This window comes from Trachypithecus francoisi, unplaced genomic scaffold, assembly GCF_009764315.1.
Source record: "Trachypithecus francoisi isolate TF-2019V2 unplaced genomic scaffold, Tfra_2.0 Lachesis_group13, whole genome shotgun sequence".
NCBI classification, from domain to species: domain Eukaryota; kingdom Metazoa; phylum Chordata; class Mammalia; order Primates; family Cercopithecidae; genus Trachypithecus; species Trachypithecus francoisi.
Genome location: NW_022681458.1, coordinates 5,910,975 through 5,936,542, shown reverse-complemented (window position 1 = coordinate 5,936,542; position 25,568 = coordinate 5,910,975). Strand labels below are relative to the sequence as shown.

The 25,568-nt window shown below is 47.3% G+C and overlaps 1 protein-coding gene and 1 long non-coding RNA gene across 9 annotated transcripts in view; one reads left to right on the top strand and one right to left on the bottom strand.

Moving 5' to 3' along the window:
• Positions 1-25,568, top strand: part of AGAP1 (ArfGAP with GTPase domain, ankyrin repeat and PH domain 1) — a 637,917-nt gene that overhangs the window by 567,202 nt on the left and 45,147 nt on the right. The gene's annotated exons all lie outside the window — the stretch shown is intronic.
• Positions 17,017-25,348, bottom strand: LOC117094348. Its single transcript, XR_004441518.1, has 3 exons — positions 25,204-25,348; positions 22,605-22,706; positions 17,017-17,188 (listed from the first exon to the last, which is right to left on the bottom strand). It is a non-coding gene; the product is annotated as an uncharacterized LOC117094348 (long non-coding RNA).

The following is a 25,568-nucleotide window of genomic DNA, read 5'->3' as shown; positions in this document are numbered from 1 at the left end:
AAAACCACAAAGCATCATTGAAAGAAATTAAAGAAGACCTAAATAAATGAAATGACATCATGTTAATGGGTTGGAATACTTACTGCTAAGATGCCAGTACTCTTCAAATCAATGTACAGAGTCTGCAAAATCACTTTCAGAATCTCAGCTGCCTGGTTTTTTTCCAAAAATGTGACAGCTTATCCTAAAATTTATATAGTACAGTAAGAGACCATCAGATATCAAAAACAGTCTTGAAAAAAGTGTTAAAAAGTTGGAGATCTCACACTTTCTGATTTCAGACTTTACTACAAAACCATGGTGATCCAAGCCTGTGTGATATTGGTGTAAAAATAGACATATACATCAATGAAGTAGAATCGAGAGTCCGGAAATAAGCCCCTTCGTCGGTGGTCAGTTGATTTCCAAAAAAGATGCCAAGATATCTTCCCCATCAATGGGGAAGGAATGGTCTTTTTAGGAAGTGGTCCTGGGACAACTGGATATCCACTTGCAAAAGAATGAAGTTAGACTCTTATCTAATGCTATATATAAAAATTAACTCCAACGCCTGTAATCCTAGCACTTTGGGAGGCGGAGGCGGGTGGACATTTGAGGTCAGGAGTTCGAGACCAGCCTGGCCAATATGGTGAAACCCCCATATCTCCTAAAAAATACAAAAATTAGCTGGGCATGGTGGCATGCACCTGTAATCCCAGCTACTTGGGAGGCTAAGGCAAAATAATCACTTGATCCCAAGATTTGAAGGTTGCAGTGAGCCAAGATCACACCACTGCACTCCAGCCTGGGTGACAGAGCAAGACTTTGTCTCAAAAAACACACACACAGACACACACACATTAACTCCAAATTTATCAAAGACTTCAGTGCAAAAACTGAAACTATAAAACTTTTAGAAGAAAGTAAGGGGTAAATCTTTGTGACTTTAGATTAGGCAGTGGTTTCTTAGATATGATACCTAAAGTAAATGCAATAAAAGAAACAATAGATAAATTGAATATTCGCCAAATTAAAATTTTAGTGCTTCAAAGGGCAGTGTCAAAAAACTAAAGATGCACAAAATGGGTGAAAACATTTGAAAATTAAATATCTAATAGGGGTCTGGTATCCAGAATATTTAAAGAACAGTTACAGCTGGGCGTGGTGGCTCATGCCTGTAATCCTAGCACTTTGGGAGGCCAAGGTGGGAGGATCACTGGAGCCCAGGAGTTTGAAACCAGCCTGGACAACATAGGGATACCCCATCTCTACAAAAAATAAAAAACATTAGCCAGGCATGGTGACGTGCACCTGTGGTCATAGGTAAGCCACTCAGGAGGCTGAGGCAGGAGGACTGGTTGAGCTTAGGAGGTCAAGGCTTCAGTGAGCCGTGATCGCACCACTGCACTCCAGCCTGGGCAGCACAGTGAGACCCCATCTCAAAAAAATAAGAATTAAAAAAAACACACACAACTCAACAATAGAAGGTTAGATTGTCCAATTTAAACCTGGGCAAAGAGCTGGGCACGGAGGCTTATGCCCATAATCCCAGCACGTGGGGAGGCTGAGGCAGGAGGATCACTTGAGGCCAACAGCTCAAGACCTGCCTGATCAACACAGTGAGACCCCACCTCTACAAAATCTTTTAAAAATTAGCTGGACACAGTGGGGCACACCTATAGTCCCAGCTACCTGGGAGGCTGCGGTGGGAGGACCTCTTGAGTCTAGGAGTTTGAGGTTGCACTGAGCCGTTATTACACCACTCCACTCTAGCCTGGATAACAGAACGAGACCTCGTCTCAAAAATAAAATCAGTAAAACAATAAAAATGGGCTGAGAATCTAAATAGGCATTCCTCCAAAGAGGATATAAAAATGGCCGATAAATACATGAAAAGATGCCTAATGTCGTTGCTTTTTAGGGAAATGCAGATCAGAAACCCATAGGCCCCACCGCACATGCTCTTGGACAGCTATGGCAATTTGTTAGTGAGGAATGTGGAGACACTGGAGCTCTCGGACGCTCCCAACGGGAATGCCAAATGGTGCAGCCATTTGGGAAGATAGTCTGGCACTTCCTCGAAAAGTTAGACCTAGAGTGACCGTATGACCCAGCCATTCCTCTCCCAGGTCTATACCTAAGATACATGAAAACACATGTCCACGCAAAAGTGTACACATGAGTGTTCACAGCAACATCATTCGTAATAGCCAAAAAGTGGAAGTAACCCAAGTGTCCATCTGTGGATGAATGGGTGGACAAAACATGGTCTATCCATACACCAGAATGTGATTCTGCCATGGGAAGGAGTAAAGCGTGGATACAGGTTGTAGCTTGGGTGAACCTTGAAAACATGATGCTAAATTAGGAAAGGAAGCAGACACAGAAGGCTACACCGTGTCCCACTCCATCTGTCTGATGGCCAAAACAGGCACCTCCATAGTAATGCAAAGCAGATTCATGCTTGCCAGGTGCAGGGAAGGGAGGGGCAATGACGTATAGGGAGTGACTGACTAATGCGTACAAAACTTCTTTTGGAGACAGCAAAAATGACCTGGATTTGCATAGTAGTGATGGTTGTACAACCTCGCAAATATACTAAAAATCACTGAGTTATATACACTTTTAAAGTGTAAATTTTATGGTATATAAATTGTGTCGATTTTGGAAAAAAAAGGATTTCCAAAGGAAAACAGATGGGCCAGGGTGTTCCACAAAGAGAGCAGCTGGGGCAAAGGTGCTGGTGCACAGGAACGGGACCTGGGTGCTGGGCAGGGGCTAGTGTGGCTGCCCCTCCTCAGTCCTGGGGAGCAGAGCTCTGAGCAGGATGTGCACTGCAGGCAAATTCTGCCCCGCGGACGTCCCAGAGGAGGGCGAGAGCAGGTGGAAGGTGGTGCATCTATCCAGGTGAGCAAGTGAGTCTGAATCAACCATCATCACCACCAGATACTGGGGATCCCTGGGAGCGACCAGGCACTTGACAAGCCCTGCCTTGTGGAATCCATACAACAAACCAACATCATTCTTTCCTTTTGCTGGATGAGGAAACTCGGGCCTGAGTCTCCCTGAGCCTGTGCATGGAGGATGGGCCAGAACCCCCGCAAGATCTGACCTTCCTAGAGGGAGCCATGGCCAGAAGGGAGGGGAGGGAGGCAGAGTCAGGCTAATATGGGATTCTGGGAGCATACTCAGGACTCGTATTTTGTTGTTGTTGTTACTTTTCATTTATTTCATGTATTTTTTTAGAGACAGAATCTCACTCTATCACACAGGCTTGAATGCAGTGGCATGATCATAGCTTACTGCAATCCCAGACTCCCAGGCTCAAGCAATCCGCAATCCTCCCTAGTCAGCCTCCCAAGTAGCTGGGACTACAGGCACACAGGCACGTGCCTCCATGGTTGTTTTTTTGGGTTTTTTGGGTTGTTTTTTTTGAGATGGAGTCTCACTTCGTCATCCAGGCTGGAGTGCAGTGGCACAATATTGGCTCACTGCAGCCTCCACCTCCTGGGTTCAAGCAGTTCTCTGTCTCAGCCTCCCAAGTAGCTGGGATTACAGGTGTCCACCACCACGTCCGGCTAATTTTTGTATTTTTAGTAGAGATGGGGTTTCGCCATCTTGGCCAGGCTGGTTTTGAACTCCTGACCTCGTAATCCATCCGCCTCGGCCTCCCAAAGTGCTGGAATTACAGGCGCGAGCCATCGCACCTGGCCGTCAGCTTTTTTTTTTTTTTTTTTTTAAGAGATGGGGATCTCACTGTATTGCCCAGGCTGGTTTCAAACTCCTGGCCTCCAGTGATCCTCCTGCCTTGGCCTCCCAAAGTGCTGGGATTACAGGTGTGAGGCACTGCACCCGGCTGTACTCAGGACTCTCTCTGCTCTGTTGCCCAGGCTGGAGTGCAGTGGCGCGATCTTGGCTCACTGCAACTTCCACCTCCCAGGTTCAAGTGATTCTCCTGCCTCAGCCTCCTGCCTGGGATTACAGGTACCCACCACCACTCCTGGCTAATTTTTGTATATTTAGTAGAGATGGGTTTCGCCATGTTGGCCAAGCCAGTCTTGAACTCCTGACCCCAAGTGATCCACCGGCCTCGACCTCCGAAGTGTTGGGATTGCAGGCGTGAGCCACTGGGACTCTTAACCAAAGTGAATGTGCGGTGTGGAAAGACAAACATTCATGTCAACGTTTAGTTTCTTTCTTGGGCCATTGGGAAGATGATGAGACCTTTGAACAACACACAAAAGATAATTCCGGTCTTAAAATCTGGATGAGATTATTTTCATGTTAAGAAAGGTAGAAGTTGCACACATTTGTGCTGGTGATTTTGACAAGATTGATTGATTGATTGATTGATTGATTGATTTCTAGGCTGGCCACCCAGTATAGCAGAGGCCTAGCCTCACCTGTGCAGTCTTGGCTTTGTGGCCGGGTCACTGGGCTTCAGAGGCAAACTGTCCGAGGCCAGTGGGACAAAGCAAGCCACTCCTGGCTGCAGAGATCTGACTTCTTCACAGAATTACTTGAGGCCCAGGAAGGGAAAACAGCAGTGGCAACACCATTAAAGTTTCAAATAATTAAATGTCATTTATAACTGATACAAAATTTCATCAACCAGGGGTCCGGAAAATGAACGTTTTCTGGAGTACACATCACTCAGTTTTAGGGATCCACTCATATAAAAAGCATCTCTGATGTACATGATCTAATACTAATGACCCTGGAGGACACATACATAATCGTGATGACTTACCTGTAAGTTTCTCCTCAGGAACCTCGAAGAGCTGCCATAATGTCTTCACACTGATCCTTGCCGTCTTAAGAAATTAGGAGATAACTATTTAAAATCAGAGAAGATGACACCCAGACAGGAAAAGTGACTTGCCTGTAATTAACCAAGCCTGTGGACCCGTCACCCACAGGCTCCTGAGATAAGCCAACAGCATGGCTTAGGAGCGTGGAATTATGGTTGCAAATGCCTCCAGTGGCTTTCAGCCTCCAATGCTAAAGCCCAGGACTCTCCTACACAGTGAAAATTGGTTCTGCGGTGGCTCGCGCCTGTAATCCTAGCCCTTTGGGGAGGCCAAGATGGGTGGATCACATGAGGTCAGGAGTTTGAGACCTGCCTGGCCAACATGGTGAAACCCCGTCTCTACTAAAAAAACACAAAAATTAGCCAGGCATAGTGGCACACGTCTGTAATCCCAGCTACTCAGGAGGCTGAAGCAGGAGAGTCACCTGAACCCGGGAGGTGGAGGTTGCAGTGAGCTGAGATGGCGCCACTGCACTCCATCCTGGAGGACAGAGCAAAACTCCGCCTCAAAACTCAATAAATAAATAAACAAAATGCCAGTAGCACCCCTGCTGAGGAGCATGGAAAGAGCCCTCCAAAAGTTAGACCTGCAGTGCTGCAGAGGGATCCAGGCTCGGCTCCCACCAGCTGATTGCTGGTATCCTTTCAGCAGCACATGAAAAGGCCTGGAAGAGCCTCGCACCCTTCCTGGGAGAATTCTTTTGGGGTGTGGAAGGAATGAACTGAGAAAGAGGAATATGTTTTCATTCTCAATTGCCAAAGTCTACCTTTCTAAACACATAAAATGAAAATAAGAATAATCACCTGTTCTATAACATTCCAGAGGAATCATAGTAGACATTCAATAAATATTTGAGAGAGAGTGTTACTTTTTCATTGTTTCTTTCCCCTAAAACTAAAGTTAGAGTCGCAATGTATGACTGATAGAAAAAGGAAGTGGAGGCCGGGCGCGGTGGCTCAAGCCTGTCATCCTAGCACTTTGGGAGGCCGAGACGGGCGGATCACGAGGTCAGGAGATCGAGACCATCCTGACTAACACGGTGAAACCCCGTCTCTACTAAAAACTACAAAAAACTAGCCGGGCGAGGTGGCGGCGCCTGTAGTCCCAGCTACTCGGGAGGCTGAGGCAGGAGAATGGCGTGAACCCGGGAGGCGGAGCTTGCAGTGAGCTGAGATCCGGCCACTGCACTCCAGCCTGGGTGACAGCGCGAGACTCCGTCTCAAAAAAAAAAAAAAAAGAAAAAGGAAGTGGAAGTAAGTGGCCAGGCAAAGGCTCCGTGGAGTGTCAGCCTGACTGATACTGCTGGAGAGGTGAGGCAGACACAGACAGCAGCTGATCGGAGGCCCGAAGGCTTACGTGCTGCCTTCATCACGGACTTCGTCAAAACCTCTGGGTTTCAACACGGTGTTGGAACAGGCTCTGTTACTGACGTTCCCACTTGTGGTTTTGAAATGGCCAAGCCAGTGGAAGTTGAATAACTTATTCCCACACAGGAGCACGTCCATTGGCTTTGAGTGAGGAGTGTCAATGGTGGTGTCTTCAGCTCCTCGGGCCCCTAGTGTTGCCGCCTGCTTGTGACTCTGCATTCAACTGGATGCATTTTATTTCTGAAATACACTCGCCCCGTGGCCAGTTTTCATCTGGCCGTGAAGCCACCATCAAAGAAAGCTCCCCTAAATGTTCTGTTCACAGGCAGCCTAGAAACCTTTTCTGACACGTTGCTAACACTCCATCAGGCTCTCTCTGGAACAGGAACAGTGTTCGGCCAGCCTGTGGACAGTTGGGTGATTATCGAAAGGGAGGCCCACAGGGGTTGCAGAGCTCATAGAAAAAGGAATGCTTTTAAATGTACATATTTACAACAAAACCCTGTTTCCGTAAGGCAAGCGAGTGGGATCCCATTGTTGCCGGAACAGATCATCTCCATCATCCTCTGAAAAACGAGGCTCTTCTGACAGCGGCCTCCTGCTGGGTTGCAGAGCTCTGTGGCGCCCAGTTGGGCTGCAGGACAAATGAAGCCGTAGGACCCACCATCTAGCACTGCTTTCAGCAAAGCCTTCCGGAGCCCGCCCTTCTGTCCAGCAGTTTCCTTATCAGATGGGAAGATCTTTGCATCATTAAACGTGACAAGTCACTGTGCTTGTCCCCGGCTGTTGCGCTGAGATTCTAGGGAGTAGCTGTCTGGTGGCCGGGGTGGCACTGTGGTCGGCGTGTGTCCAGCAACATCGGAGTCACTACTCCTGGCCCTCAGTGGGATGTGCCCTCAGTAATGACTTGCCCATGTGTCCTGAAAACCCTGCTTTCATTGCTTGTCCCACTAGCGCCACCCTGCCCAAGCTCTGGAGGGGACACTCACTTTGCAGATCCTTTTACTGACACATGGGCCTCAGGAAGCCCTGATTTGCAGGCTGCAGTGAATGCACAAATTACTAGAATTTCGGTTTTTGTTTTTTATTGGTTTTTCTCTTGGGGAGGGTGTTGTTTGTTTTGAGACAGAGTCTTACTCTGTCGCCCTAGCTGGTGCAGTGGCACAATCTCAGTTCACTGCAACCTCTGCCTCCCGGACTCAAGTGATTCTCCTGCCTCACCCTCCTGAGTAGCTGGGATTACAGACGCCCGCCACCACGCCCAGCTCATTTTTGTATTTGTAGTAGAGATGGGGTTTTGCCATGTTGGCCAGGCTGGTGTCAAATTCCTGACCTCAATTGGTCCACCTGCGTCAGCCTCCCAAAGTGCTGGGATTACAGGCGCGAGACGCCGTGCCCAGCCGAATTACTAGAATTTTGAATACCTCATTCTCAAAGTGCCAGTATCATGCCATTCTTTTTAGATTGTTGAGATACATCATGAACTCTTAAAATGGTTGGATTACCCAGAGCAAGTGGCATATTTTTCTTTTAGCTTTAAAAAAAAAATTTATATTGGGGTATAATTTGCATACTGCATTGCACACATTTTGAATATACAGTCAGTTCAATTGGTTTTGATAACTGCATAGGTCTATCAATAATATCGCTATCATCCCAGGAACTTCCCCTGTCCCCCCTCCTGTTTATTCTCCCTGTTCAGAAGCAGCCATGAATCTGACATCTGTCAGGATAGGTTAGTTTTGCCTCTTGGAAAATTCATGGAAATGGAATTATATGGTATATACGTTTTTGTGCCTGGCTACTATCACTCAAAAATATAATTGAAAAGGATTGTGTATCTACCAATGGTACATTTTCCGCATGTAAGGGGATATCTGAAAATGTCTTCTCACCAACCAATTTTTTTTTTTTTTTTTTTTTTTTTTTAATCACTGAGACCTAAGAGTTTACTGTATGTCAGATGTACTCTGTGTAGACCTGCTTTTGGAGTTGGGATTCAGAGTTCCAACTCAGGTCAGACTGGCAGGATCCAACCTGGTCTTCACCACTGGCTTGCTATGTGACCTGGGCTGGATGATTACCCTCACTGTGCCTCAGTTTCCCAATCTGCCAAGTGAGGGGTAAGTGTAGTACCTGCCTCATCAGAATGATTTCAGGAATTAAATGAACAATGTATGTAACACAACGCTGAACACCTAATCTTCTCAATAGAGGGCTGAATTCTAAATAGAAGTCATCCATTAGTTTTTCTTAAGGAAAAATCACTAAGCTTTTAAAGGGGAAAAAGTTATAAGAGTGAGACACTGAGCAAGTTCAGAAACTTCATTAAAAATTATAATGAAAAATATTCTGTCTACCTTTCATATTTGCTATAATGTGCTAAATCAAGTGGGCAGGACAAGTCTTCAGTATCTACAGAAATGCCTAGGATTGAGCTAGGAATCCTTTGAGAAAGGAAGGGTGTTTCTAGAAAGACAATCCGATTACTTTCTTAGGAAGCAGTGTAAAATAATTCATGTTACTATGCACTAGATGATGTAGCCAAGATTGAGAGTAACATGTATTGGAAGAAGAGAATGGGGTCCGGTCTCTCCTCTGTTCTGGGGAAGAAACTTCGTCTCTTAATAGAGACATTCTGCACATCCTTTCCAGTATGTCGTGTTCACGTGAAGCGAGATGAGGAAGAGCAAGTGTTTTTCACAAGGGACTCAGAGTAGTGACCTATCCTGGATGTTTTGCATCGTGTCCCAAATCGTAACCACTGGGCTGTTAGAGTCAGCCATCCATCCTTTGCTAGCTCATCTGGCAAAGAGAAGGATATGTTGTGTATGCTCCTATAAGACAGAGTGGCTCTTACTGAAATCAAATAATTGGCCGGGCATGGTGGCTCACACCTGTAATCCCAGCACTTTGGGAGGCCAAGCCAGGCAGATCGCCTGAAGTCAGGAGTTTGAGACCAGTCCGGCCAACATGACGAAACCTCGTCTCTACTAAAAAATACAAAAATTAGCTGGGCATGGTGGCGTGCTCCTATAATCCCAGCTACTCGGAGGCTGAGGGAGAATCGCTTAAACCCAGGAAGCAGAGGTTGTAGTGAGCCTAGATTGTGCCACTACACTCCAGCCTGGGCAACAGAGCAAGACTCCAGCTCAAAAAAAGAAAAAATCAAATAATTAGCACAAATCGCTATGAAACATCTGATGGTAAAAAATAGAGATTGTTTAGTTCATTAATATAATAACCCTTCCTGTTGGCCAACTCCCTTTCCCCTCCTTCGGTGCTGCTGGTAAGAGTGAAAGCTGGGAAAACCTTCCTGGAAGGAACTTGGCAGTATGTGTCAGTAGCCTTTAAAATGATATGCTTTTTGATGTAGCAGTTCTTCTCTTAACATTTATCCTAAAAAATGAAGGATGTAGGCTGAGCGTGGTGGCTCACGCCTGTAATCCCAGCACTTTGGGAGGCCAAGGCAGGTGGATCATGAGGTCAGGAGATCAAGACCATACTGGCTAACATGGTGAAACCCCGTCTCTATTAAAAATGCAACAATTGGCTGGGCGTGGTGGCACGTGCCAGTAATCCCAACTGCTTGGGAGGCTGAGGCAGGAGAATCACTTGAACCTGAGAGGTGAAGATTGCAGTGAGCCGAGATCACGCCAGTGCACTCCAGCCTGGGCAACAGTGAGACTCCATCTCAAACAAAAAAAAAGAAAAGAAAAGAAATTTTAAATAAAGCAAAAATTCAAAATAGGCAATTAAATAATTACTTTAGTATGCAAGTAATACATATACTTACATTATATAAAATACATGATTTTGTGGTGTACATGTGACAATGTGCAATGTAAACATGATGTATAATTGAATATATATCATAAAATCCTACATTTCATATAATGTAATGAATTATATATAATGTATACATTTTATATGGTAAGTGTATGCATTATTTATACAAATGATTATAGCACATGATATAAACAGTGCAACTTTTTTTTTCTTGTGATACAGAGTCTCGCTCTGTCGCCCAGTCTGGAGGACAGTGGCGTAACCTCGGCTCACTGCAACCTCTGCCTCCCAGGTTCAAGCAATTCTCCTGCCTCAGCCTCCCAAATAGCTGGGATTACAGATGCACACCACCACACCTGGCTAACTTTTGTATTTTTAGTAAAGACAGGTTTTCACCATGTTGGCCAGGCTGGTCTTGAATACCTGACCTCAAGTGATCTGCCCACCTCAGCCTCCTAAAGTATTGGGATTACCGGAGTGAGCCACTGCACCTGGCCAGTGCAACATTTTGAAGCCATGAAATGTGGTGCAGGTGAAAATGTAATTACATGGAGAGATAGCTATGGTATTCCGTTAAAATACAGTGTACCCCAAATTGTTAATTGTGACTCTTTTTCTAGGGGATAGGGTTCTGATTTATTCTTATTTATTGCTTATCTTTATTTTCTAATTTTCTGCCATTTTAAAATTTTGGTCAGATTTTTAATAAGCTATCCATGTGATCAGAGCCGTAGAGGGCCGGGGATGTGTCATTGACATGAATGGCATGGCTTGCCTTTCACCCAGTGTGACAGTGGTGACTGACGCCACCCAAGTGGTCCACTGTCAGTGGCGCTTAGAGCCCTGGCATCTGCTGGCTGTGGCACTGTATGAGAGCGTTGGTGTTAGGAGTACCACTGGGATGTGAGCCCCACTTTGCTCCCGAAAGCTGTGCAGCTGTGACCCGCGCCTTCCCCAGACTCAGTTTCCTCCTCTGGAAGTGGACCTGCTAGTTCTCCTTTTGTTCCCAGTTTCCTCTTGGTTTGGATTTGGCATCAGGGCAAGTGGTTAGGGGCAGCATCCAGACGCCGTACTCACCCACCCGGATGAATGAAAAAGAGCTGCACATGGGCTGGGCGTGGTGGCTCACGCCTGTAATCCCAACACTTTGGGAGGCCGAGGCGGGCGGATCACGAGGTCAAGAGTTTGAGACCAGCCTAACCAACGTAGTGAAACCCCGTCTTTACTAAAAATACAAAAATTAGCTGGGCGTGATGGCACACACCTGTAATCCCAGCTGCTTAGGAGGCTGGGGCAGGAGAATTGCTTGAACCCGGGAGGCAGAGATTGCAGTGAGCTGAGATTGCACCACTGCATTCCAGCCTGGGCGACAGGGCGAGACTCCATGTCAAAAAAAAAAAGAGAAAAAGAGCTGCATGTAAATCCTCAGGCTAATTCTGAAGGACTCTTGGCAGATGAGGAGCATCTATAAAGTTAGGAGTTCCTCCAAAGTTCCAGTGTAATTTTACAGCTACTCTGTGGCCTACCAGTTCCACCCCTAGGTGTGTACACAAGATAAATGAAACCTGTGTTCAACAAAACTTGCACATAAATGTTCATGGCAGCATTGTTCCTATTAGCTAAGCAGTGGAAACAAACTAAGATGTCTATCCACCAATGAATGCATAAACAAAATACAGTGTATCCACACAATGGAATATTGTTCCACCACAAAGAGGACTAAAGCATTGATGTATACTACAATGTGAATGCACCTTCAGCATTATGAAGCCGGTCACAAAAGACTTCATACCGTGTGATTATATGAAATGGCCAGGATAGGCCCAATCCATACAGACAGAAAGTGGATTGGGGTGGCCCTGGGCCGGGGCAGGGGTGGGGAGACATTGGGGGGGATGGGCAGTGCTTGCTCGTAGGACTTCTTTTTGGGGTGATTAGAATGTCCCAAAATTGATTGTCATGGTGGTTCCATGACTCTGAAAAATGCTAAAACCATTGAATGGTGCATTTGGAAATGAGTGAATTGTAGGGTATGTGAATTACATCTCAACAAAGGTGTTAGAAAAAAGAAAAGATATGCCACATTTTAAGTGGTGGGAAAAATCAAAGAGAGCATGTTCTGAGTTTTAAACAAAGCTGGAGGAGATCATGTTTCTGAGACCGTTAAGGAAGCCCACGGCTTTGCCGGCGTGGAGCGAGAAGATGGGAACCGCCTGCCCAGTCGGGCTTGGAGGGCAGCGCTGGTTCATTTCTTTGACATCAGTGGCCTTAGCCCCGAAGAATCCTTTTTAGAAAATCAAAGAAGCACTCACGCTAAATATGCAGGATTTTTAAGTGTCCAACAGATTTTATTTGAGACAATAAAAGGGGTTTGTGAACTGTCTGGGATAGTCATGGACCAAGTCTGAGCTCACCTGGCCTGCAGATGGCTTCCTGCTGAGCACCTCAGTGGTCCCAGCCACTCCTGGAAGGATTGGTTCTAGCACAGAGAGCAGACAGAGGCCACCCAAGTGACTGTGAGGGCCTAGCAGGGAGTGGCAGGGCCTGACCCCAAGGATACATACAATCTGGAGCATTTGTTCAACAGCCACTCTCCCAGAACCACACGGGCCATGTGATCCGTAGACCCTTGTGTGTGCAGTGTGTGCAGAGGGGACTCACGGTAACCAGTTCAGCCAGCATTTGTGAATCTGCAGTGCGATGCAGGAAAACCTGCCTGATCTGCAGTGGACTGACCAGGACCAGCCTAGGAAAGCCATTTGGGCTGATGTGTCTGAAAGTGCTGAATTAAAAGTGAAAGTTTTAATAATAGAAATGAAGAAGGAAAAAAAATGGCCAGCAGCAGGGGAGTGCTCCCCAGTGTTGCTGGGGAGTTTCGCTGCCGCCCAGCCCCTGTTCAGGGTCTTCTGGAAGCTCCCAGCAGCCTCCTGAGACAGACAGGTTGGAGCACTACAGCTGCCTGTGGCTGGCACACAGAGTCGTAATTTTTCTCGGTTTTAAAAACCAATCCAGATTTTGGAATTATCCAGTGTTGTGGTAAACTTAAAATTGTCCAGAGACACCAGATGATTCTCCTTCAAATGGTGTCCCTGGCCCATCTCTAGGAGAGAACTAAACCTTTTTTAAAAACTTACATATCCTGTGGTTTTTCAATTCTCAAAAAATGCTTTTGTCTCCCCTGTCCTCTCCAAAAGTAGTCTTTGTTTTTGTTTTGTTTTGTTTTGTTTTGTTTTGTTTCGTTTTGTTTTAGGGATAAGGTTGCTGGGCACGGTAGTTTGTGCCTATAATCCCAGCACTTTGGGAGGCTGAGGCGGGTGGATCACAAGGTAAAGAGATCAAGACCATCTTGGCCAACATGGTGAAACTCCATCTCTACTAAAAATACAAAAAATTAGCTGGGCATGGTGGCACACGCCTGTAGTCACAGCTACTCGGGAGGCTGAGGCAGGAGAATTGCTTGAACCCGGGAGGCGGAGCTTGCAGTGAGTGAGCTGAGATCTTGCCACTGCACTCCAGCCTGGGGACAGAGCAAGACTCTGTCTCAAAAAAAAAAAAAAGCAGAGATAGGGTCTCACTCTGTTGCCCAGAGTGGAGTACAGTGGTGTGATCATGGCTCACTGCAACCTTAAACTCCTGGGCTCAAAGGCTCCTCCTGCCTCAGCCTCCTGAGGAGTCAGGATTACAGGTATGAGCCACCATGACCAGCTAAATGTAATTTAATTTACTTCCTTACGTAGGTAGGTAGGTATAGACAGGGTCTCACTTTGTTGGCCAGGTTGGTGCAAACTCCTGATTTCAAGTGATCCTTCCACCTTGGCCTCTGAAAGTGCTGGGATTACAGGAGTGAAGCACTGCATCTAGCCCAAAAATAGTCTTTTCTTACATTTTCCCCTCGAATGTCTTACCATCAGCACTGTCTGTGGTCCAGCTGAACTAGACCGGGAGCCGCGTGTGTTGTTTTAAATTTTCTAGTAGCTACATGTTTAAAAGTCAAAAAAAATCTGATGGAAGTAATTTTAATAATATAGTTAACCCAGTATATCTAACATGTCAATTCAGCATAGCAAGCAATGTAAAAAAGCATTCAGGAGATATATATATGTATATATATGTGTGTGTGTGTGTGTGTATATATATATATAATTTTTTTTTTTTTTTTGAGACGGAGTCTGGCTCTGTCGCCAGGCTGGAGTAGGTAGTGGGGCAGTCTCAGCTCACTGCAACCTCCACCTACCGAATTCAAGCAATTCTCCTGCCTCAGCCTCCTGAGTAGCTGGTACTACAGGCACGCACCAGCACGCCCGGCTAATTTTTGTATTTTTTAGTAGAGACGGGGTTCCACCATATTGACCAGGCTGGTCTTGAACTCCTCTCCTCATGAACCGCCTGCCTCAGTCTCCCAAAGTACTGGGATTACAGGTATAAGCCACCGTGCCTGGCCTATATTCTTCTTTTATTCTGAGCCTTTGACATGTCAGTAAGTTATTTCACACAGCACATCTCCGTTAGGACTAGCCACATTTCAAGCTTCTGATGGCCACATGTGGCCCATGTTTAGCCATCATGGGTCTAGATGGCTTATCAGGGCAGGAGTTACATTTGCCCTGTCAACTTGCAAAACAGCTGGGGAGTGGGGATGTTGAATTATTCCATCCTGTTGTTGCGCCAATCGGGAGTAATTGTCGTAAGTTAGTCTTTGACAAGGACCTTGTAATGATGCTCGCATATAAAATAATTTATAAGTACCTATAACATAACCTGAGAATGGTAATTAAGTAACCTGATCTTTTTTTAATTATAATTTTTGTTTTTATTTATTTATTTTTTTTTTTTTATTATACTTTAAGTTCTAGGGTACATGTGCATAACGTGCAGGTTTGTTACATATGTATACTTGTGCCATGTTGGTGTGCTGCACCCATCAACTCGTCAGCACCCGTCAATTCGTCATTTATATCAGGTATAACTCCCAATGCAATCCCTCCCCCTCCCCCCACCCCATGATAGGCCCCGATGTGTGATGTTCCCCTTCCCCAGTCCAGGGCCCACCACAGCAACTTTGAGCTTAGAAGCCGCTTAACCGTTGTAACTTGTAACTTCATCAGTGGTGGGGGTACAGGCAGGCCAGCTTGTTCACGTGGGCCACAACATGGCTTTACCCCACCAACTCCCGTGGCTTTCTCAACACATTTTAGAATCTGCGGGAGACCTGCAGCCCCCCGCCAGACCCACAGAATCACACTATGCTGGTGAGCCTGGGCATGCCCCTCCCCCCAAGCATTTCCACTGCACATCCCGGGTCAAGAACCACCCTCTGGGTGCCAGGGTCTCCTCCAGGAGCACAGGTTCTCACCTGGGGCTGATCTGCCCCCAGGGACATTCGGAAATGCCTGGAGACATTCTGGATTGTCCTAGCGTGGTGGGGGGCTGGGGAGCTGCCACTGGCATCTAGTGAGCAGGGCCAGGGATGCTGCTGGCCAGCCTGTAATGCACAGGGAAACTCCCCTGCAACAGAGAGTTACCTGGCAGTACTGAGGGTCAGAAACCCTCCTGGGGCCGCGGTTCTCAGAATCACCTGGAGGGTGTGTTGAAAACCCAGCCAGCCCCAGAAGTTCTCACTCAGTGTGCCTGGGGCAGAACAGGCGAATCTGCATTCTGACAAGTTCCCAGGAGAGGCTGGGGCTGCAGGTCCAGGGGCCACACTTTCGAGAGTAGCTGCCCCCTAGAGCACCTGGGGCTCTAGAAAGGCTGATGTCTGCCTCACCCCGAGACTGTGATTAGACAGAGGTGGGGTTTAGACTTTCAGAATTTGCAGAAATTCCCCAGCTGATTTGCATGTAAAGCCAAGATAGGGAAGCTCTGCCTGACACAGTCTGAATGAAGGGATGAAGAGGTGGGGCAGAGAGCAGAGGCCCAGGAAGAAGCTGCATAGGGGAGTCACAAGCCCACACCTGGCCAATGAATAGAGCAAAGGCTTTTCTGAAACCCCTCTGGAGATGGGCCCCGTGGGTCGTCAGGAACCCCGAACCACTGTCGCCCCCAGATAAAGCCACCACACCTTTGGGGGCAGGCAACATGGCTGTGAAAGAGGAGAGAAAAGCAAGGCTGAGGGTGGGCTGGGGTTTCCACGCTGGTCCCCATCAGGCCCTGCCAGGCTGCCCACACACAGGCCCAGCTCTGGCCAGGGCCAGGGCTTAAAGCAGACCCTCCTGAGGAGCTATTGAGCGAGCTCGGGGCTATACTTCATCCCGTGCTTTTGCCAATGGGAGCAGTCTGGCATTGCATTACGACGGATTCTGCCTCTGCTGCGTGCCTCGGTTTCCATTCTGACTCCTCCACTTCAGAGAAGGCAGGGGAAATGGCTTCCCCCAGAACAGATAGCCGATGGTTTTTTGGACTTCCAAACCGTCCTTCCTAGTAGACAACTTTCCTTCTCATTAAAGATCCAGTGACAGTTGGCATGAGAGTTTTCTCCATTGCATCCCAGCTGACTGTGAGGAGCAGCTTGACGCAGTAGGGGCCCTGGTGAGAAACCTTGCCTTCCTGGACCATTTGGGCCACAAGTCAGCATCAGTCACTTCTCGTAACATCAGTACCCTCTGCAAGGGAGAGGCTAAGCAAGAAGACCCCCGGAGAGCCCCTGCTAGCTTGGGAAGCGTGTGATTCTCTCCACTCCCTCCCCATAGCATCAACTGTAAAAGCTTTAGCCATTTCTTTGGGACGACTTTGGATCAGCATAGAAGGATACTGGGGTGTTCTGTGCACACTATGCACTCTGGGAAGTTAATGAACAGTTTTTATCTGGCCTGGCACAGGCTGTTCTTAATTTTTATAAGCTTAAACTCAGCAGTTTCCAGTTCATTCTAAACATTAAAAGAGTCCATTTGCTCTTACGAGGTAATAGTCTCCATAAAACCTAACACCTCCATACAGTAGGCATTCTGAACCACACTCAACCAAAATAAATGTGGAAAAATGTTATGAAACATTTATTGAATTAGACAGTGACCAAAAATTTCTTCAGTGCAAAGCACACTCAGATTTGGTTTTTATTTCCATTTCTTGTTTTCGTTTACTCAGAGTCTATAGAATTAACATAAAGACTGAGTTCTCAGTAACAGAAACCAGGCTGGGCACGGTGGCTCATGCCTGTGATTCCAGCAGTTTGAGAAGCGGAAGCATGCAGATCAGTTGAGCTCATGAATTCAAGACCAGCCTGGACCGCATGGCAAAACCCCATCTCTGCAAAAAATACAGAAATTAGCCAGGCGTGGTTGCACGCCTGTAGTCCTAGCTACTCGGGAGGCTGAGGTGGGAGAATGGTTTGAGCCTGAGAGTTGGAGGTTGCAGTGAGCCAAGATCACTCCACTGCACTCAGCTTGGATGATAGAGGCAGACCTCTCAAAAAAAAAAAAACGAAACCCAAAAGGCTATATAGGTGTTGTGATTCTGTTTATATGGAATCTCAGAAAAGGCCAATCTGTAGAGCTAGAAAGAGAAGCATTTGCATCGGTGTGGAAATGGGAATTTCAGGTGGGCATGAGGAATCTTTTAGGGGTAACAGAAATGTTCTAAACCAGATTCTGGTGATGGTTGCAAGCTGGGTTTTTTTTTTACTAAAAATCACTGAAGTGTATCCCTAAAAACAGGTAGATCTTATGGTATGTAAATTATACCTTAATAAAGCTGTTGAGGAAAACAGAAGACTTGGTACTGCCCATCCCCAGCCTCAAGGGCTCCCAGTTTATTAAGAAAACTAAGGAAAACATAAGACAGATGGATGGGGGTTGAAGCCACAAAGGGTCGTGGCTGCTGCCCCCTTAGACATCCTAATAGTGAGTTCTCAGTGAAAGAAACAGGCTGGACATGGTGGCTCAGTGTTCTAGCCTTGGGTGAGGATGAAGGAAGCTGGGACCGCATCTTTTTCTTTGGTTTTCAAAGCCTTCCAGGTAAATATGGGACCAGCCAGGTTTTTCAGCACTGGAAACAGCCGACGTCCCCCTCAGTGGCCTCCAGGGGAAGCCCCCCAGGAGCTTTGAGGAGCTCCTGTCTCCTCCACTGCTTTGAGGAGCTCATAGCCCCTTCAAGCTCTTCCCAAACCTCACAGGCCTTTCTGCGTCCCTGACAAAGGTCCCAAGAGGAGCCTTTGACAAACAGCAGTGAATGCTGAGAGCTGCCCAGTGTCATCAAGATGCCGTCGTTGATTCGAGCTTTGAAATCTGTGGCCGAATAGGTGGCTTAATCTGAAATTCATTTGGAGAAGGCAAACAGATATTCAGAGGCAGCAGCAGAAGTTCCATTAGAGCAAACCTCCACAGGGAGTGACAGCAGGGGCCACGATGCAGGGGAGGCCAGGGCAGCGCGGGTCACCCAGGCGGAGGCGGTGCCACCCATTACACAGACCAGGGATCCAAGGGCAGCTCTGCTCCTTACCAAAGCCCAAGACCGGTGCTGTCATAGCGGTCCTCCTTCAGAGGCACCCCTCAATCAGATCTAGGAATTGAAAGTCAGATTGGTTTCACAAGAGAATATTGTGGAGTTTTTTAAAATCTTGAGGCTAGGCGCCATGGCTCATGCCTGTAATCCCAGCACTTTGAGAGGCCAAAGTGGTTGGATCACTTGAGGTCAGGAGTTCGAGACCAGCCTGGCCAACATGGTGAATCCCCATCTACTAAACATACAAAAATTAGCCAGGCAGGGTGGCATGCACCTGTAATCCCAGCTACTTGGGAGACTGAGGCAGAATCGCTTGAACCCTGGAGGCAGAGGTTGCAGTGAGTCAATATCACGCCATTGTACTCCAGCCTGGTTGACAGAGTGAGACTCCATCTCAAAAAAAGTCTTGAGAATGTCTACTTCCTGACAACTTTACACATGGCCCATACCATAACAAGCTGTCCTGACCTTCTCAGCATGTGACCCAGGACACCATCGAATCTGGGAAAGCCGTGATTTCCACAGTATACTCCTGGAAATTTTAATCTCAGAGAGTTATGATAGATGTTTCTGGAAAAGGAGTTGTTATGTTTTAAGAACTGGATTAAACAAAATTACAGAGGCTTCTTTACGGTACATATGATTTCCCAAACCACTAAAGAGGGAAGCCCCAGCCCTATGAACACACCTGGCAACAGAATGATTCCTAGACAGATGCCTCCAGTGAGCCAGAGCCACATTTTGGGAAGTGACTGTATCCTACAGAGGAGAAAAATAGGCCCAGCACAGCGGCTCATGCCTGTAATCCCAGCACTTTGGGAGGCCAAGGTGAGCTGATTGCTTGAGCCTAGGAGTTCAAGACCAGCCTCGGCAACATGGCAAAATCCTGTCACTACAGAAAATACCCCCCCAAAAAAAAGCCAGGCATGGTGGTGCATGTCTGTGGTCCCAGCTACTCCAGAGGCTGAGGCGGGAGAATCGCTTGAGTCTGGGAGGTGGAGGTTGCAATAAGCTGTGATTATGCCACTGCACTCCAGCCTGGGCAACAGAGTGAGACCCTATCTCAAAGAAAGAAAAAAGAGTAGAAAAAATAATTATTATTATATATATTCCAACCCTCGAGAGATAATCAGTTAATGTTTGACATATTACATATAGTCTTCCTATGTAACATTTATGGAAAGAAACAATGCTTTAAAGACAATTTAAGAGCATTTTTTGGGCTAATACTATATCGTCAACATCTTCTCATGTCCTTATGTATGTCTTTGTTTTGTTTTTTTTTTTTTTTGAGACGGAGTTTCGCTCTGTTGCCCAAGCTGGAGTGCAATGGCACGATCTCGGCTCACTGCAACCTCTGCCTCCTGTGTTGAAGTGATTCTCCTGTCTCAGCCTCTTGAGTAGCTGGGATTACAGGCGCATGCCACCATGCCCGGCTAATTTTTGTATTTTTAGTAGAGACGGGGTTTCATCATATTGGTCAGGCTTGTCTCGAACTCCTGACCTCAGGTGATCCGCCCACCTCAACCTCCCAAAGTGCTGGGATTACAGGCGTGAGCCACCGCGCCCGGCCATGTGTGTCTTTTAAAGCGTTATTTTTGATGGTGTCACAGTAATCCATCCATAGTTGAGCCGTCATTACATAATCATCCCCCTTGGACATGGGTTTGCAGTGAAATATCGAAATACCTCTGGGTTGAGCATGTTTGTGAGTACAGCTTATGGAGCTTATGATTCATTCATTTCTAAGGATGAGTTTCTAGAAGGAGCCAAACGAGATCAAAGGCTGTGGACTTTTTCAGGTATTGATCCAGCATCACCGTGCTGCTCTCCAGAAGGGTGGTGCCCTCCGTGTGCATCTGTTCTTGCTCACCTTGCGCCTCCCCAGGGTCACTGCCAGCCTCACAGCGCTAGAGCTCTGCTTCGATTGGCTCATTGCTCTGCTCTCAGCCCTGCTATATCCATCAGGGTTCTCCAGAGAAGCAACCAGTTGTGTGTGTGTGTAATCTGAAGTGTGTAGGGCAGGCAGCCTGGTGTGTGTGTATGAGAGAAATCTGAAGTGTGTAGGACAGGCGGGTGTTCTGGAAACCCAGGCAGAAGTTAGTGCTGCACGCTTGATGTAGGATTTCATCGTCAGGAAACCTGTTTTTTGCTCTTTGGGCCCTCACCTGATGGGATGAGGCCCACCTGCATTATCAAGGATAATCGCCTTTGCTTGGAGTCCACGGACTGTAGGTGACATCTACAAAAGGCCTTCACAGTAATGCATAGGTTACGTGTGATGAAATCACTGGGCACCGTGGCCTGGCCAGGTTGACGTGTGAAACCGATCATGAGTCACCCTGCTATGACTTTAATTGCCTTGAGAATTCCTTCCCAGCAAAAGCCACAAGCTGCCTCTCCCAGAGGGGTGGGTTGCACTTATTGGGCACTTTTGCCTTTGAAAACGTCATCTCCCTGGATAAGTATTACTACTGAACTACCTGCTGAGCAGCGTGCTAGCATTTCTTGACACCAGATGTTTCACACATGTCTCTCCCCTATCTGGTTCCTGTGGCTGGGTGCTGGATGGGACCATGGGACCCAGTCTACCCTCCGGCCCCTTCTCCCTGTAGGAATCCTAAGTTTGAGCCAGACTGGTTTTTCTACCAGGCTGGTTGCCCACCCTCCCACCCCTGCAGCTGTCCCATCCCACATGGTTAAGTGGGTGGTCACACCCACTGCCTTTCCTTTCTCACCTCCAGCTCTGTTCTTCATTCCAGCAGAAGGGCCAGCCTCACACAGTGACCCAATGGGCTTCAACAGTGACGTTCCAGTCCCATCCCTTTAGCCTCCTCCCTCATGGGGGAAGATACCTGACGCCGCAGCCGGGGGTGTAGGAGGTGGTTGAAACAGCCTGATCCACACCCCTACCTGGTGGGTTAGGGCTCTGATGCTACGCCCGGCGCCGCGGCCGGGGGTGTAGGAGGTGGTTGAAACAGCCTGATCCACACCTCTACCTGGTGGGTTAGGGCTCTGATGCTACGCCCGGCCTGGCATTAGACAGAGGGTTCTGCAGAGTACCCTCTAGCTGCTGTGTGCCAGGCACTGTGCTAGCCCCACACCTGCCCTCAGGAAGCTCACAACATGAAGGGGAGACAGACACATCAAAAATTGCTTGATACTGTGACCCATGCTGGCCAGGCACCATTTCTTACACCTGTAATCCCAGCACTTTGGGAGGCCAAGGTGGGAGAGTTCCTTGAGACCAGGAGTTTGAGACCAGCCTAGGCAGCGTAGTGAGACTCTGTCTCTACAAAAAAACAAAATTAAAAAGAAAAAGAAAAAAAAAAACAGGCATGGTGGCATGTGTCTGTAGTCCCAGCTACTCAGAAGGCTGAGTTGGGAGGATCACTTGAGCCCAGGAGTTTAAGGCTGCAGTGAGCTGTGATCGTGCCACTGCATTCCAGCCTGGGTAACAGAGACCTCATCTCAAAAAAAAAAAAAAAAAGTGTATATGTGTATATACACACACACACACACACACATATATATAGAGAGAGAGAGTGATCCATGCAAAAACTGCAGCAGAAGTGGGCAAACAGGAGGAAGTGGGCTGCAGGGTCAAGGCAAGCCTCAGAGAAAAAAACCTGAGATGGAGTGGCCCTGACAGGCAGTTGGTGGGACAGGGAAGGGGTGGTACAGATGAAGGGAACCCCCACGCAAAGGTATAAAAGAGGACCCCCCAGCATGCTAACATGTATTCCACTGTTGCTGAAGACTAACACTCGAGGCGCTGGCTACCAGGGAATGAGAACTTGTGACGGGTTTGAGATTTTACTTCCCTGGCAAGTTGGCCTTCCAGTTTCATGGAGTTGGTCTAAGATACGAGACTTCAGGGTCAGAGACAAAGAAAAATTCGTTATTCACAGCAATAGCAGTAGCCAGAGTATTAGCATCTGGGTCATTTCCCGGGCCCCAGTGCCCATAGCTGTGATGCAGTCGGGGCCCCACGGCATCCGCACACATCAAGGGCTGCATTGCAGGAACGGAACCCTAAGCTTAGGAACCCAAATCTTCTACAGTGGGCAGAAAGCACATTTGCCGTGTGCTCTGGAGGGAGATGCTGTCTCCGTCGTCCAAGGCTGTTTCCTGTGCACGTTCTTGGAAAGATAGGTGGGGAAAAAGGCAGGCAGAGCCTCTGCTGGAAAGACACGGGGAAAGGAGAGAGAAGAATTGTTACCTGGCAAAGGAAGGAAGGCAGAGATCAGACTGCCTTCTCCACCAAGTCTCTGGTCTAGATTCTGTGAGTCCAGAAACCTCCATCTCGGTCTGGGAGGGACAGCTAGGAGGAAATTAGGACATCAGTTTGCAACCAGAGAAGTTTAGAGGCCTGTGGAATTCCCAGGCCAAGGGAAGAGGTGTTATGGAGACTCTGTGGCCAAGAGGGACAGATCACACCAGACATCAAGCTCAATGGATGCCACCAAGGACAGCTACCTGCCGTGTCTCGTACACGTTTCATCCATCCAGCTTTTAGCCTCTCAGTCTTTCTCTTCCTAATAGGGTAGGTATAAGATTCCCATTGCTGGCCGGGCGCGGTGGCTCAAGCCTGTAATCCCAGCACTTTGGGAGGCCGAGATGGGCGGATCATGAGGTCAGGAGATCGAGACCATCCTGGCTAACATGGTGAAACCCCGTCTCTACTAAAAAATACAAAAAAAAAAAAACTAGCTGGGCGAGGTGGCGGGCGCCTATAGTCCCAGCTACTCGGGAAGCTGAGGCAAGAGAATGGCGGGAACCCGGGAGGTGGAGCTTGCAGTGAGCTGAGATCCGGCCACTGCACTCCAGCCTGGGCCACAGAGCGAGACTCCGTCTCAAAAAAAAAAAAAAAAAAAAAAAGATTCCCATTGCTGCTGTAACAAATTACCACCCACTGAGTAGTTTAAAGTAACACGGATGTATTCCATTACAGTTCTGGAGGTCAGAAGTCCAAGCTGGGTCTGCATGGTGTCATTCCTTCTAGAGGCTATGAGGGAGTCCATGCCCCTGTCTTTTGCAGCTTCTAGAAGCTGCCACTTGTCTTGGTGGCCTTGCATCCCCTCTGACCTCACATCTTCTGACTCTGATGCTCCTATTCATATGACCCTCTTATAAGGACCCTTGTAAATTGGGCCCACCTGGATAATCCAAGCTACTCTCCCCCCTCAAGGGCCTTGGCTTAACTGTATCTGCAGTTAAATTGCCATGTGAGGTTGCATAGTCACAGCTCCTGGGGATTAGGACGTTGACGTCTTTGGTAGCCATTTTCCTTCTACCACATTATTCTGACCTCTGTAGACACTGTGGCCCATGTCATCAAACCCCCATGACAGTCACAGCCCTGCCTATTTCTTTCCATCCAGACAGGTGGTGCCTGTGGGTACATCTCAGCATATAGGGTGCAGATGCAGTTGTCTGTTGGAAGGAAAACCACATAGAATCAGGAAGGGAGAGGCCTGGCTAGAGTGAGGACAATGGGCAGGAGGCCGGGGTCTTGTCCTGCCACAACACTGACCACCTAGAACCTCAACTTTCTTCTTTAAAAATAAAGAGAGAGAGAGAGAGAGAGTAAGCACACCTGCCATACTGACCCCTCAGGTTGTATGGAAGCTCAGCGGAGAAAATGGCTGGGGTGCATGTCTGAACCCCACTACATTTGGACAGACACTCTCTGTGTCACATTTTAGTAGCTGCAGTGTGTCCTCCACCCGACTGAGAGTCTGTGTGTCAAGACTGGGGTAAATTCTTTCTGACCAGTTGCAGACAGAAACCACACCTCCTGGTCCAAAGCCACCAAGTCATTACTTTTCAAAGCTTTTCCAGTAGAGATGCATGACTCCTTCCTTAAAACAACTTATAGTGAAAATATGTGGATGGTAGAAAAAGTAATGTTTCCAGTCTGCTGAAAGTTCTGTGGTTTTTTTTTTTTTTTTTTTTTTTGCAGGGCAATTATCTGTATAAAATACTTTTTTTCTTTTAAGTAGAATCCTATTGCTAATGAAACCATATTTTGAACATGAAAATTGTTACAAAGAAGAAAAAATGTCATTATCCAGAAAAGCTGCAATAGCTCATGCATTTGATGGTCTAAATAGAACATTTTTCTTCTCAGGGAGATGAAAGCGGTCCCCTCCTATTAGCCTATGAAATTATTTTTGAATTGGGTTTTAATCCCTGGAACGAGAAAGGGGGATGGAACCCTAACATAGGTTCCATGCATGGGAAGTCAAACCTGAAATTTAGAGACAGGAAATACAGCACGCCTAGTCACTAATCCAAAAGAAATGTGAAAAAAGAGTTGTTTTAATGTTGGAAAAAGGCAGCATGAAAGGTAAGGCTTCCTTCCTGCCGTTTCCTCTGGTGCCCTTTTCTTTCCCCCGATCACATTTGCTAGATGTCCATTTCTGTAAGTTTTCCCTCTAGAACAAACCTATCATTTTTCACCACGGGATATTTACAGCTTCAATCAGTGCCAAATTCAATTGGCTTCTGATCTCATCGCTGGAAGTTATAGATGCAGATATTATTTGCACTGCGGTTAATTATGGAGCAATCAAACCTTGGCTTTTCCACTGTAATTTCCTCTGCCAGCTAATTTAATTAATCACCCCCAGCTCAGCTCTTCCAGCTGCGACCAGCAGGGTCATTAATTAGGCATGTGGTGGGAGCTCACCCACCAGGTCCTGCTACGGGGCTGCTGCCCATTTGATCTCTCAGAGAGGGAGAGCTTTTCCTAAGCATCGATCCCCTCCAGAAAGGAAGATGGTTCCCCAAAGGCCTATCAGGGGCAAACAGCTCACCTGCAGTGGTGATTGGTTTACAAAATTCACCTAGTTGAAGAAAAGAGGGCCGGGTGCAATGGCTCATGCCTATAATCCCAACACTTTGGGAGGCTGAGATAGGTGGATCACCTGAGGCCAGGAGTTTGGGACCAGCCTTGCCAACATGGTGAAACCCCGTATCTACTAAAAATACAAAAATTAACCTGGCGTGGTGGTGGGCACCTGTGATCCCAGCTACTGGGGAAGCTGAGGCAGGAGAATTGCTTGAACCCTGGAGGCGGAGGTTGCAGTGAGCCGAGATCATGCCATTGAACTCCAGACTGGACGACAAGAGCAAAACTCCATCGGCCAGGCACAGTGGCTCACACCTGTAATCCCAGCAC